Genomic DNA, 14458 nt, shown 5'->3' with positions numbered 1-14458 from the left:
GATCTTAATAAGCTAACTTCCTACTTCAGGAAACTAGAAAAAAAAGAGTAAAAGAAACCCAAGACAAGCGGAAGGAAGTGAGAAGGATTAGAATAGAGATCTATAAAATTGAATATAGGAAACAATAGAGAAAATCAATACAAAAAGTTGATTGGAAAAATTAGTAAAATCGATAAACCTCTATTGAGACTGATGGCAAAAAAATTTTTTTAAAAGAATATAAATCACCAGTATTAGAACTAAAACAGGATATCATCATTGATCCTGTAGTCATAAGAGGATAATAAAAGATTACCCCAAGTAATTTTTACATTCATAAATTTGACAACTTAAAAGAAATGGAAAAGTTCCTCAAAAACCACAAATTACCAAACTTCAGCCAAGACCAAATAATATGAACATTCTTAAAATCATTAAATAAATTGAATTCACAATTTTAAATTATGAAAATAATAATAAATAAATACATATACAAGCTCCTAGAGAAAAAACTCTAGGCCTAGATGGTTTCACTGGAGAATTCTAACAAACATTTAAAGAAAAATTAACACCAATTTACATCATGTCTTTAAGAAAATAGAAGGGAACACTTTCAATTCATTTATGAGGCCAGTATTACCCTGATAAGGAAACCAAACAAAGCCAGTACAAAAACAGAAAATTACCGACCCATGTCACTCATGAACTTAGATGCCAAAAACAAAAAACTTAGCAAACCAAATCCAACAGTGTATAAAAAGAATTAAACAATATAATCAAGTAGAATTATTTTCCAGGTATGTGACGTAGTTTAACATTTGAAAACAAATCTGTATCTATATCAACAAGCTAAAGATGGAAAATCACAATATATCAATTGACACAAAAACATTTGACAAAATTTAACACCCATTTGTGTATTTTAAAATTCAGCAAATTAGAAGAAAATTATCTCAACATCTACAAAAGGTCTACGGCTAACATCATACTAAATGATGAAAGATTGCTTGCTTTTTCCTAAGATTGGGAACAAAGCAAAGATGTCTGTTCTTTCTCTTCTTATTCATCATACTACTATAAGGCATAGCCACTGGGATAGGGCAAGAAAAATTTTTAAAAATACCCAGATTGAAAACGAAGAAATAAAACTATTTGCAGATGATGTGATTGTCCACATAGAAAATCCCAAGGAATCTACCAAAAAAAAAAAAAAACCCTCCTCGGACTAATAACTGAATTTAGCAGGGTCACAGGATATAAGATCAACACACAAAAATATTTTTACTTGTATATGCTATAAATATGCAGAAAATAGGGGTGCCTGGGTGGCTCAGTTAAGTGTCTGCCTTCTGCTCAGGTCATGATCCCAGGGTCCTGGGATGGAGCCCCACGTCAGGCTCCCTGCTCAGTGGGGAGCCTGCTTCTCCCTCTCCCTTGCTTGTGCTTTCTCTCTCTCTGATAAATAAATATAATCTTAAAAAAAAATAAATATGCAGAAAATAAAGTTAAAAGTAATATTATTTATAATCACTCCAAATTAAATAGATAAAAATCTAAGGAAACATGCATTGGATATGCATTCTGCAAATTATAAAATGTTGGTGAAATTCTGCTGAAAGAAATCAAATAAGACCTAAATAAATGGAGAGATGCAGTGTTCATGGTTGGAAAACTCAACGTGGTAAAATGTCATCTCTTTCCAAATTGATACAGAGGTTTAATGCAGTCCCAACCAAAATCCCAGAAAGGACTTTTGTAGACATAGACTTCTTCTAAAATATATGAAAAGGCAGAGGCCATAGAAGAGCTAAAATATTTTCAACAGAAGAATAAAGTGAGAGGGATCACTCTGTCCAATATTAAGACTTACTCTGTAACTACAGCAATCAAGACAGTGTGGTATTGGTGGAAAGATGGACAAATAGACCAGTGGAACAGAGTAGACCTGCACAAATATAGTCAACTGATTTTCCACAAAGGTGCAAAAGGAATTCAGTAGAGATAGGGTAGCCTTTTCTACAAAAAGTGTTGGAACATTTGGACATCTAAAGGTAAAACTAGAACCTCAACCTCAACCTCAAACCTAAGCTTCACATCTTATACAAAATGGATCATGGACTTAAATGTAAACTTTAAAATGTAAAACCTTTAGTTAAAAAACAAAAAAACAAAAAAAACAGGTGAGGATCTTTAGGATCCAGGGATAGGTACTTAGATTTGACATTAAAATCATGATCTATAAAAGGAAAAAATTGGACCTCATAAAAATAAATTGAACTTCACCAGAATTAAAAACTTGTGCTCTGAAAGAACATGTGAAGAGTATGTGAAGCTATAGCCTGGGAGGAAATATTTGCAAGCCATATATTTGACAAAGGACTAGTATCTAGAATATATAAACTCTCAAAACTCAACAGTAAAAAATTTTTTTTAAAGTCTGGTCTGACATGTAAGGAGTTTGAAGGTTTTCTTCACAACAGGAAAAAAGCTGAACAAACAAAATCAACAGTTCTTCTCAGATCCATCAAAGAATGGAGATTATAGGGAAAACTGCTGCCCCCAAATTTAGAGAGATAGGCAGGTGGATACAGAGAAGGGCAGCTTACCAGAGCAGAAGCCCAGAAACAGAAACCCTTGCTGGAACCAGTCCTGAATCAGAAAACTTACATTGTAATTGACATATTGCTGGAGGCTCAGTGTAGACAAGTTTGAGAGTTAAAAGCTCCGGGGTGCCCAGTCTTAGAAGACCACCACATTTTTGTGAGTTTTACTAACAGGAGCCCTACCAGGTTCTCATGGTAAAGATCAGAAAAAGATCTCTCGCACAGGTGGAGTTAAGATGGAGGAGTATGCCCGGCAGCCTTGCCCTTGGCGAATTGTAGATGATTGTGGTGGGGCCTTTAGGATGGGTTCCATAGGCGGTGGGACCTCTCAAGCAATCAAAGGTTTTTGCAATTCTCCAGTGGGAGTAAACCACAGACTATGAGGGAGTTTGGCAGCTATTAAAACCAGGGCTCTGCAATTGGGAGATAGCTTTACAGTTTGGGGAGGTTTGTTTTCCACTGTTGACTGCAGTCTGGTTCAAATCAGAGGGAAAGAAGATCCCTGGCACTCCATCACAAGTGGTGCCATTAACAGGAGCCATACTGGCAGCAAGAAATGGACCAGTGGCCATGGTTGGGTCAGCCACGATGGGTGGCATTTTCCTAGCTTCGACTGAAGGAGCTGGTTTCTTGTTGACAAGATTGGCCTCTGCACAATTTCCTTGTGTCCTCAGTTTGCAGGAGACCCTTCAGCCCAGTTACCATCCTCCCTTTTGGGAGACTATCAACAATACCAATAGGACTTCTTTCCCAGGATTACTTTAAGAGAATGAGCGGTAGTTCAAGAAGGAAATTGAGAAGGTAAGTTACAGTCTGTTTTTAAAACCATAGGTGGGACAGCTATGGCCAAATAGGCTCTGAAGAGGCACTCAGCTCTTTTTGCCATTTAAAGGAACATGGCGGGAAGAGACAGATGTTAAAAGATAATACATTTATTTATTCACACTTGGGTTGCATTTGTATTAAAAATAAATGTCTATTATCTTTATAAGAAAATATAATAAATGCTTAGAAGACAAAGGACCAGAGAGCAAACAACAATGAAATGTAACCATCATTTCCTTGGGAACTTCTCTGCTTGGTTTTATGTGTTCTATCAGTCAAACAATAAAAAATTCCTGGAATGTGCTCTTTCTAGAAAGGAAAGGGAAGGGAAGGGAGAAAGAGAGAGAGAGAGAGAAAAAAAAAGAGAAAAAGGAAAGAAAAATTTCATGTTTCTAGCAAGGAGAAGAGAAAAACAGCCATTTTAAAATATGCCTGGAGCATTCTGTTCTTTTTAACAAGGCCCATCCTCAAAGAAAACTATTTTACCAGGGCCTAACCAACAAATGGGAATGGTTGTACTCAAATCCAGCCTACTCTAGCCTTCTATGCTGGGATGGGGGTGGAAGGGGGATACCCAACTCCAGTTCCCCCAGCCTTCTTGTCTCACCTGAGGGAGAGGGGAGAAAAAAGCAAAAACCTAGTCATTGGAAATGTTTTGTTTTGTTTTTTTTTTCAAAAAGCTAGGAGTCAGGAGCATAGAAACACTCAGCCTCAGTGTCCTGATGTGTTCACGAAAGATATTTGCTCTACTTAAAGGACAGGAAACAATTGCTAACTCATCCAACAAATACATATTAATCACTCACTATGTGCCAGGTGCTGTCCTAGCTGGGTACAACAGTGAGCAAGCCGTGCGCAAGGGAAAAAACTCTGGCCCTCATGGCGTTTACATTCTAGTGTGGAAGGCAAACAATAAACTGTCAAGACAAATAAGGAAATATTTATTGTATTATATGATGGTAAGTGCTGAGGAGAAAAATAAAGCAGGGAAGAGAGATGTAAGTGGCAGGTGAAATTTTTGATCAGCTGTCCAGTGAAGGCCCCCGAGAAGGCACGGTTAGGTAACAAGTTGAAGGGAGTGAGGCGAGGCAGGTGCTGAGCTTTGTGGATATCAAAGGCTAGAGCATGACTGGCAATGTGGTGAGTGAGAACACTCAAAAAGTTCAAAGCATTGTATGTGTGTGCATGTGGGAGAGAAATAATCTGACGTCTTAGGGATTTTGTGGTCTTTTTTCCTTCTGTTTTCTCTAGCTTTTGTCCAAAGATTATTACCTAGAATCAGAGCCATTTGAAGTGACCTAAGAAATCAGCAGGCCAACCTCAAATGATCCCCAGAGAGGCCACATCTGGCCCAGGTTCCAGAGCTAGGAAGTGGCAGGGCGTTCCTCGGTGCTCTCTCCGTGGTCCATGTTCATCCCTGCATTTGCCTGCCTGGGAAGCTGGTCATTTGAGGCTCACTGAGAACCCACAACTGGGTTAAGCCAAGTCCAGGTTGTGACCCAGAGACTAGCTTCTCTAAGACATTTCTCAAATGCCAAACATTTTCCTAGCTGAGGATCTGTTTCTGTTCAGCTCTGGTTTCTAATTCTCTTAGTTGCAAGCACGGCCCAGTATCCTTCAGCTTTTTGCCCTCTGCAACACTTTCCATTCAGGGACAACCGTGGATGCCATGCTTACACTCAAGAGTTGTGGCAGTGGACAAAACAGCACTTGGTCCTCTAAGAGCCAGAGTACAAAAACAGCACCCAGGTCTTGTTCAGGTTGGTTATGTTTGACTTGGTCTGGGTCTGAGGGATTCTCTCACATATGGCTCTCCCTTCCCTCCACATGGTATCAGATGCAGGCTGTGGATCATGCATGATGTCAGAGTGGCTGATTCCAGTCAGAACAGCCCTTGGTGCCATGTGTCACCAATGTAAACAACTGGTTGGTATGGTGTCATGTAGACAAAACAACTCTTGGATGGGTTGGATTTTCACTTTTCACTCAGCTCAAGTTGGCATGAGTCTAGGGTGGTGCCTGCCAAGTATGTGGGTAGGTTGGGGCCCTGCACGAGTTGCTGTGTGTGGTGTTGGCAGCAGACCCATTTTCCCACTGCCTTTTAGTGGTCTGAAGCGCTTGGTGTAGAGGGTGGGGGCAACAGAAAGGAGTTAATTTTGGGAAGCCGATAAGTAGGATAGGGACTGAGTATGTCAGTCACCTGAAAACATCTCAGATGTTTCTCAAGTTTACCTTCTTGTCCAGAGCGGAATTTGCCAGGACTTTGACATTCACCCCAGCCTGTGCCTGTGTGTGACTGACCAGGCTACAGCAAAGTCTTTCTGGAATCTGAGGTTAAGAAAGATGAAAGGCCAGTGCCGCCTGTCTGTCTGCAATGGGCATATTGCATAATAATAGCTCTCTCTGATCTTTCTTTTGCATGTTCTTGGTTTCTCCACTTCTTCCTTTCAGCTTTGTAATATGACACCCAGCTGCTTCTTATCTTTGCTGCCTCCCCTCACCTCCCAACTCTCCTCTCTCAGATCCACACAGGGAACACAGACCACTCCTGCTTTGAAGCCTTAAGGACCCTGTCACTTCCCTTAACACCCTCTGTTTTCTGGACTTGTTGTTTAGTGATGCTGTAGCCACGTGAAGACTGTAAACCAACCCCTCAACCTTTATAAGGTGTCTTTCTCAGACAGGCTACCTGCCCTAATAGACCCTGGAGGCCCCATCTCAAGGTAGGGACAGGACCTAGAATTAAATATTTCGTCTGGAGTTTTTTGGCTCCTCTGTAAACTCAAGAGGTCTGAAAAGCAAGACTGTTGACTTCCTTAGGTAGCTTTTATACTTTGTAAGCTTCCTGTGGAGGAGGACAACAAAGAGCTTTGTACTATCAGGCCAAGCCCAGAAGAGGTGGCATTTTCATTTGTGGGCCAGCTTCTGCGGTTACCACAGCCTGGTGGGCCCCTCAGGTTTGGCCAGTGATGTGACATCACATCACATCACATCACATCACAGGCACATGTGATAAGCTGTGACATGAATGACCCATCTTGACATTTGCAGGTCTAAGGAGTCCAAAGCCACAAGCTGTAGGTGTTTTCCAAGTGCCCCAGACTTGGAATACGGATCATTTCCATCACCAATTGACAATTTACTTTATAAAAAGAGTTCCTGCCTGTTTCCTTTGCTCCTTCCAAGAAGGAAGACTGTGCTTTGAAGCAAGAAAAAATTGCCCTCCACATACCTTTTCTCAAAGGCTCTGTCTGCAGTGAACAGGAACTCCCTGTCAGGGCCCCCCACCTGCTTGGGCCCCTCCAAGGTGGGAATGGAGATCGCTACAACATTTTCAGCGTTAAGAAAGGCCAATTATAAAACTGCACAGGCTAATGGCAAGAGAAGCAGCATCCTTTACTTTTACTTGTAACTCATGAACCTAGTACGTTAACTTGTGGGAAAACAAGATCTGTCTCCTGACACACTACTTAAAATCATGTAAGTGAGAGGTTATTTTGGTGGAAAAGCAAGGAGCCATAATAAAAGGAACCTTTAGAGAGAAAAGGCAGGATGTCCTTGGCAGCTTGCGGCCGTCCCATGACACAGAGTGCCGGGACCTGCACACAGTCCCAGGGGACTAGCACACTTCGGGCACTTTTCTCTGGAAATACAAATAACAAGAGATGGATTTAAGTTTTCCAATGTTTCCTTTCTGCCTGCCCCCCCAAGAAAGATGTAAGGATGCTTAGTAATGAGGATTGAGGGGAGAGTAGGATAGATGAGTAACAAGTAGGAGAACGGCCTGGAATAGGGCGGCACATAGTAATAGTGGTAGTTACTCTCATACTCCGGATTGCTCGTTGAACTGCTGTGAATTTCAGAGTTTATTTGAATCCCATTATCCAAAGCCCCTTAAGATGTCAGCGAAGCAAGCGTGATTGCCCATTTTACAGATGAATGAATTGGTTACTCGGTTAGTAAATGGCGGAGCCAGAGCTTGAATCTAGACCTCCTGACTACTCACTAACCTTAAGTCTTTTCAAAATACCAAGCTGCAGGGCTGTTGTGCACTTAAAAGATAAAGGTTCTACCACTCCCACCCCACTCCCAATTATCCCAGATTCTTTTGGGGCTCTTAGACCTACTGGCTGAAAACAACCTCTCACGGGAAAATTAGATTGCCCAGCACCAATGATAAAAGAAAAAAATTGATAACATCAAAATTAAACATTTGTCCTAAAAAGACATCAGTAAGAAAATAAATGGAGAGTCCACAGACTGAGGGAAAAAATACATACATAGCCCTTATCTGAAAAATCCAGGATATATAAAGAAACCCTACAAATCAAGAGTAAAAAGACAATGCATTTATTAAATGGGCAAAAGACCTGAAAACATACTTCACCAAAGGAGATACACAAATGGCCAATAAGCATGTGAAAAACTGCTCAGCATCATCAGTCACAAAAATGCAAATTAAAACCACAACGACATAGCATTGCATACCCACTAGAATAGCTACAAATTTTTTAAAGTGACATCACTAAAGGCTGCGGAGCACCTGGAACTCTCCTACATTGCTGGGGGCATGTACAAAATGGTATAACAACTTTGGAAAACTGCCAGTGTCTTACAAGGTTACACACACATTCACTCCAGATACTTACCTAATAGTAAGAGCAACAAAGATTTGTCCATACAAAGAGTTATACATGAATATTCACTACAGCTTTTATTCCTAATAGCCCAAACCAGTAAACAACCCAAGTGTTCGGTGATAGAAGAATGGATAAATAAGTTATGGCATATTCATGAAGTGGAATACTACTCATCACTAAAGAGGAGTAAATGACAGACTCATACAGCAACACGGTAGAATCTCAAGCACTTGGTGTTGAGTTAAAGAAAATCCAAAGGAGTACATACTGTATGAGGCCACTTGTGTGGAACAGAAAATACAAATTTATAGTGATAGAAGTTAGAGAGTGGTTAGGAGGGTGGTAGAATTGATTCGAGAAGGATGTAAGGGAAATTTGGAGGGTAATGTAAAAGTTCTCTTATTTTGAGTAGTGCTTACAAAGGTTGTCTAGGACTGTCAAAACTCTTCTAACTGAACTCTTAAGATCCATGTATTTTGTTGTATGTTAATCATATCTCAATAATTTTTTTTAAAAAGGCTCATGCTGGGTTAGCCACAAGGATTATGGCCTTACTCCTCGGAGGCCAATTTCTTCCCCTCTGACTGAAACCTGAGATCTGGGCTAATGAACTCCCCCAGCAGCCTGGGCCTCAGGGGTGAAGGCAATGAAGAGTTTCAGCAAAACAACTCTAACCAAAAGGCCTCTCTGTATAGCGGTGCTGAAAAAGCTGCTTTTCTCTGTCCTTCACCCCAGGGATTTACTGACCTCTTATTTATTATCTTCATCTGTTAAAACTCAGAGGGTGAATACCAGAGGTTCTTGCCAGTCATTTCTCACTGTTGTCCAAAAAGGAATAAAGTACAACTCTCTGCAGAGTGCAGCTGGTTTAACAGGACCAGGGTCACCCATCATACTGGGCAGGGAGATTCTTCATTGTTGGCATAGAAGTAAGCTCCAATGACAGACTCACTCCTAATTTTAGGATTCACTGGATCTCACACAGAGATAGACTTTAAAACCTTAGGAAGGGATGATAAGAAAGGGGCCTCGGCGCAAACCCATATGTTTCTAGACCAAGGATGCATGCTTTCTCCACAAAGGGTTAGTTGAATCATATTTAAACAGCCCCTGTGGGGCAGGAGTTCCCCAGCCAGGGAGACCAGGGGGCTTAGAAACCAGTCATATGAGGGACAGTCACAAGGATCATGTGCCTACTGATGAATCAACCACTAAACTCTACCTCTAAAACTAATAATACACGGTATGTTAATTAATTGAATTTAAATAAATACATAAAAACAAGAATCATGTGCCTTTACCCTGGAGAGAGTATGGGAAGATGCCACAGCCATTCAAATGCTTGAAGATCTGTGTAAAGAAGGAAGAAACAGGCCTTATGTATCCAAATGGCAAAACTTCAACCAATGTATAGCAGTCACAAGAAGCTGGATTTTGATGCAACATAAAAAGGACCTTTGTAACAAACAGAGCTGCTTAGCATTCCCTTCACATATCCATTCATTCAGCCTGTAATTTTTGAGGACCTACTGTGTTGTGACATACCAGACTGGCCCTGAAAGATGTTCACTGCAGAACCAAGGACAAGATGTGACTCTAGATAGTGCAGATACAGGGCAGCAAGAGAGAAGCACAGGTGAGAGAGTTACATCAAGAGAGGGAGGGATTAGGGGCGCCTGGGTGGCTCAGTCGTTAAGCGTCTGCCTTGGGCTTAGGTCATGATCCCAGGGTCCTGGGATCGAGCCCCTCATCGAGCCCTGCATCGGGCTCCCTGCTCAGCAGGAAGCCTGCTTCTCCCTCTCCCACTCCCCCTGCTTGTGTTCCCTCTCTCACTGTCTCTATCTGTCAAATAAATAAAATCTTTATAAAATATATATAAAAGGAGGGAGGGATTATTTCCAAGCTCAGCTGAGCCCTCCATGAGGCTTAGCAGTCATTTTGCTCCTCCTCATTTATTCTTTCATCCATTTAATAAATATTCATTGAGCTCTACTATGTCTCAGGCACTGTTCCAAATGCTGGGAATGTAGAGTGTAGGCAAACTGATACTGCATGGCAGTTGGTGACTGGTACTGCAGAGAAATAGGGTTGCTCTGGATCTTTATGTCTCCCTTCAAGCAATCAGTCCCTCTTCTCTTATTGTTGACTATAGTGATCTCCCACCTCACTAGGAAAATTGCCTCAGCCTCCCTCCCCCACACATCCCAACTACCATCACCTATTTCCATTCTTACCCCGTTATTTTCTGACTCAGAGAAAAGAAAAATTCTTCCTCCAAGACTGAGCTCTCCACTTATGTTCTTCCCCTGCTGCAGAGACCTTGCTCCATCATCTCTGCCAGTCCCCATGCTCCCTACATTTTCTCTCCTCATTTACTGGCCTATTTGAAATTCACAGATTTGTTCATTCCTTGTAGTCTTAAAGCAACATTCCTTAGCTACCCCCAAGAAGGCAAATAAGTTTTAGTCAAGAGCTAGTTGGATTGATAGGTGGTAGTACCTTCCTGAGCACAGTGGCAAAGACGAGTTCCCAAGATCATGTGTGGACTCACAGGAAAGATAGATCTGACGGGTTATAATGTTACTCCCTACATTCACAGAAAGCACCTTGCATCTTGGGTTTCTTGATGAGTACCTGCAGATTCTGTCTCACCCCGACTCTCTCTCAAACTTTGTTGACAAACTTCTTAAAAGCTCACGTTAAATTTCTTGCCTCCACTGCTTCACCTCTCCTTTGTTATCTCACCTGCCCTACCATGCTTCTGTCTGCAGATCTGCTCCTGCAGAGAACACACAGTGACCACACATGTGCCAAAATAATACCTTTCCCCCTTGTGTTGGTATCTTGGTAGCATTAACCACTGGTGTTCCCCAAGGTTATGTCCTCGGCCCTCTGCTCTCCTTCCTGCCCCTTGTGCTCTAATAGCTTCTTCTTCAGTCTCCTGCACAGAATGCTCTCCGGAGCCACCGCACATTTCCACCTGGGTCTTGCTGAGCATCACACACTCTTGGTGTCCAAAATAGGACTCATTATCCTCTCTCCAAATGCTTCTTCCTCTTGAATATCATTTCACAGCTTATAGTTTGCTGATCTTGCAAACACTCAAGCCAGAATAGTTGACCTCTTCCTCTCCTTTACCGTATAGTTCAAATCCACCACAAACCCCTTTCTGTCAATCCCACCTCAGAAAAGTCTCTTGAGTTCATTATCTCCTCTCCATCCTCACTGCCACTTCCTTGGTTCCAGCACTCATCTCTCTCCTGTTATTGAAATGACCTCCTATTTGTCTCCTTTTCTTTATTCTAACCCCCATATCAGCCCAATTCTTGTCTTCCACCACTAGAATTACTGTCTTAAGAGACAAACCTCAGCATGCTATTCCCTTAGTTAAAAATGTCTGGAAATTATCCAAATGTCTTTTAAATGGTGTGTGGTTAAAAAAATGTATCATGGAATACTACCCAGCAATGAAAAGAAACAGACTCTTGATATATGACACAATTTGGATGAATCTGAGGAAAATAATGCTGACTGAAAAAAGAAAGCCATTCTCAAAGTCTATGTTCTGTTTGATTCCCTTTATGTAACAATCACAAAATAACATAGATGAAGTATAGATTGGTGGTTGCCAAGTATTAGGGCTGGGGGACATGGGTATGGTTATAACGCAGTGATGCAGGGGAGTCTTGTGGTGATGGCATAATTGAGTATCTCAATTATGATGGTAGTTACTCAAGGCTACGCATGTGATAAAATTGTGTAGAGCTACACACATGCACACACACAAATTAGTGCATATAAACTGGTGAAACCTGAATAAGCTCTATGGGATTGTGGGAATGTCGGTTCCTTGGTTTTGTACTGTGGATGGTTAAGATATTAACATTGAGGGAAGCCAGGGAAAAGGGTGCATGGGACCTCCCTGGACCTTCCTTTACAACCTCATGGGAATCTATGATTGTTTCAAAATTAAAAAGTTAAAAAGTAAATAGATAAATTCTTTTTTTTAAAGTAAAGAACACAAAAAACTTCAATGCTCCCCATTTTTCATAGAACAAAATAGAAACTCCTTTGTTCAACATTCAAGGTTCTTAACAATGAGTCTCATTTCCCATTGCTCCTCCTTTTAGAACCTTCATTCATTCCTTCAGTAACCATGGGGAGCCCATGATGGGCTGGGACACTGAAAATACAATGGTCTTTGGAAAGATAAGGTCTCTGCCCTCAGAAACTTAGTCTTTGGGGAAAACAGCCAGTTAGGCAAGCAGTCCCACTGATGAGGGCAACTGCTGTAACTGGGAAGTACAGAAGGCTGTCTCAGTCACTCCCCTCATCATTCCTTTTCATGCGTGCTGTTCCCTTTGCCCAAAATGCCCTTCCCTGTCCTGGTGAAACTCCACTGTCTGCTTCTATGAAATCTTCTCATTCATTCACTCATTCATTCATTCAGCAAATATTTACAGGTGCCATCCCTACACCAGGCCTTTTTCCATGCCTTGGGGCTGTGCTGTGGACAACACAGCTGATATTAGTGGGAGACACACATGATAAACAGCCAAACAGGAAAAATGGCAGCGATAAGCTATAAGAGCATTTGGGGAGGTGACGTAAGCTAGGATGGGTCAGGGAAATATCTTGCCAACCAGATGATACAATGGGTACCTAAAATGCTAAGAGTGAGCAGGGAGGGATAGTGCAGATAAAGGAAAGGGGAAAGTTGGTGCAAAGTCTTAAGAAGGAGAACACTTTGCCTTGTTTAAGGAACCGAAGGTTAGTGTGGTACAGCAAAGGGGGAGAGGCAGATAGCAGAGGGAAGGCCCGAAAGGTGGGAAGGTGGCCACTTTAAAGGGCATTATAAGTTAGAGTGAGGAGTTTGGATTTTATTCCAAGTACAACATCAAGGCTCTGGAGGGTTTTAAGTAGGGGAAAGGCATATCTGATGGACTTTTGAAATGATGTTTCTAACAGTTGTGTGGAGAAGGAAATCTAAGGTAAGGGCAGTTTAGCCAAGAGAAGAATTAGAGAGACAAGTTAGGAGGCAAGAGAGGATGGGACTCCTTGGCAGCCCTGCAGGTGCTTGATCACATTGCTGTTGTCTCATTTGTTACGTGGTTTAAGGTCTGTTCTGTGCCTGCCTTCCTGACTAGATGGCTGCTGATGGAAGAGATGGACCATCTGTTTTGTTTTGTTTTGTTTTTCTCTCTCATGCCTACCTAGCTCAGTAGTTTCTTAAATAAAATTGAGCTGAATAGTTATGTCCAGCCCAGGAGGAAGGAAAGTGAGTCCAGGAGGACTCTAGAAAAACAAATGACATGAAGTAGGCCATGAAGGATGGGTAAAATTTGAACAGGTGGCACTGGGAGGAAATAACCTTTCCTGGATGAAGTGGGCAGCGTGATGAAAGGAACAAAGATGGGAAAACAGTGTGGATGGAGGAGAGACAGGACACAGTGATGGAGCAATCAGCCTGGGAGAAATGCTGGTGGATGAAAACAAGATAAAACTAATTGGAACAATTAGAAAGATGGGTTGAAGTAAAAGTATGGTGGTTCTCTGAAGGTTGAACCAAGGAACTGGTCTTAAATTTTGAGAACAAAGGGGAAGCTACTTAATGCTATAAACAGAGGAATGGTAAAATTTTTGAACTCTGTCTCAGAAAAATGACCCTGAAAGCCACTGGATGAGAACAGACAGGAGATGAGAAAAGTGTTTTCGGTGAATAGAAAGCAGTTTTCAGGGTAAAAAGGAATGAGTATTTCCTTGACCAGCCTTTGTTCTTCTCCACCTGAAGCAGTGAGTTCTCTCTGAAAGCACTCACACCATCATTTCAGGGGTTTTAATCAGTATAAGACTTTATAAGGTCATCACAGAACGTACAGGTAAGGTAGGTGAAGACTGTTTACAGAGAAGCATGGACCATTTTATTCCATCAGTTTCCAGACAGAAACCTAAGTAAAGATGAAGAGCTTTAAGGAGGATGTAATCCACAGCAGGTGGACCACAGGGCTGGGAAACCCTGCAGGGAGGGGGGTGGGTGGGGGGAGGAATTCAGGGCAAGCCTCTTACTCCAAGTCCAGGGGTTTGTTTTTCCACTGCATTTCCTTCCAAGAATGCAAATATGTTTTCTTCTCTTGGTCACCAGTTTGCTGTGCTTCCCAGCTCATTCCGCTGGATTGAGTTACCTGCTGTGTTGGGTTGTTTTCCCCTGAACGCTTCCAGCTTTTTTACTCCCTGCCTTCTGCTTTTGTGCATTTTCCCAAGCGTGGGGTGTTCTTCCCTCCCGTGACGCTATTCCCAGCGCCAGTTGTGAATACAGCTCTGATTTAGCTTCCTCCCTGCCCTCCCCCGCCTACCATTTTCTACTCCCACCCATGTCTATTTATGTTTCACTGGCCTCAGCAAGAGGAGAAG

The 14458-nt window shown here is 41.8% G+C and overlaps 1 pseudogene; it reads left to right on the top strand.

The window, feature by feature from the left end:
• Positions 1 to 1478: 1478 nt before the first annotated feature.
• On the top strand, positions 1479 to 3322 carry LOC118013209 (annotated as a pseudogene).
• The last annotated feature ends 11136 nt before the right edge of the window (positions 3323 to 14458 follow it).

Source organism: Mirounga leonina, unplaced genomic scaffold (assembly GCF_011800145.1).
Source record: "Mirounga leonina isolate KUSES-001 unplaced genomic scaffold, KU_Mleo_1.0 Mir_153, whole genome shotgun sequence".
In the NCBI taxonomy this organism is placed as follows: Eukaryota; Metazoa; Chordata; class Mammalia; order Carnivora; family Phocidae; genus Mirounga; species Mirounga leonina.
This window is presented reverse-complemented; position numbering and strand designations above follow the sequence as displayed.